The following is a 921-nucleotide window of genomic DNA, read 5'->3' as shown; positions in this document are numbered from 1 at the left end:
TATGTATGTATGTATGTATGTATGTATGTATGTATGTATGTATGTATGTATGTATGTATGTATGTAAGAATAACAAAAACGTACCAAGTAAATTTCTTTATGTCCTTGGAGTCGCTTTCATAGTCTGATATCCTTACACTTCTGTTCATCTGAAAGTTTTGCACCGCGATTTACTTGATAGAATATGTCAGGTAATTGATGAGTCATTTAATCCGTGCGTGATATTTTACTGAAATTTTGAGCCTTATAAAATGTTTGATTCTTTCGGTCAGAAAACAGTTTTCCTGCAATAGAAATTTTTCGTTTCTAAATTCAGTCAGGAACATCAACGCAATCTTATCTAGTGCTTCATCGTTTGTGTTAATAAATACGAAAATATATTTTAATTATCTGTTCGCAAAGAATTTCCTCTTTTCCTTTTTAATTATGTATGATTCTGAATAAACAATAAAGACTAGATAGAATTAGATGGAATTTAAAATTTAGATGAAGGGACGCCAAAACAACGTCGAAGTCAGCAGTCGTTGGTAAAATATTCGAGGTATGCGAGTGAGCGTTTGGTGACATCAATAGGTTGTTAACTAGCACAAAAAAAGATTGCTTTTATAATTGATGTCTCTAAAGCGGCGACTTAGTAGATCGCTGGTCAAAATGTGTAGCGGCATTTCGCCCATTTTTACGTTCTGAGTTAAAATTTCATTTAGATCAACTTCGCCTTTCATCATTTCAGGATCGAAATAAGTATCAGTTGAGCACTGGGGTCGATGTTATCGACTTGTCTCTTCCCGCAAAATTGCTGGCATTGTGCTTATAGTAGAAAGGATTATTGGTGCCTTTGAGTAAAAAATAAAGATTTACTTTTTAGGTGAGAATGTCCGAGCGGTGGAAGCTTGAAAGTCATTTAGTTCAGTACTTAGCATA

The 921-nt window shown here is 34.0% G+C and overlaps 1 protein-coding gene across 1 annotated transcript in view; it reads right to left on the bottom strand.

Moving 5' to 3' along the window:
- The window catches only part of LOC106876664 (neuropeptide Y receptor type 2), a 13003-nt gene extending 12470 nt beyond the window's left edge, over positions 1-533 (bottom strand). Inside the window, exon 1 of the mRNA XM_014925298.1 lies at positions 85-533. The gene's annotated coding sequence lies outside the window, so the exon portion shown is untranslated. The remainder of the gene's footprint in view (positions 1-84) is intronic.
- Positions 534-921: the final 388 nt, after the last annotated feature.

This window comes from Octopus bimaculoides, chromosome 3, assembly GCF_001194135.2.
Source record: "Octopus bimaculoides isolate UCB-OBI-ISO-001 chromosome 3, ASM119413v2, whole genome shotgun sequence".
Lineage (NCBI taxonomy): Eukaryota > Metazoa > Mollusca > Cephalopoda > Octopoda > Octopodidae > Octopus > Octopus bimaculoides.
Note: the sequence above shows the minus strand (reverse complement) of the source record. Positions and strands in the feature narration are given on the sequence as shown.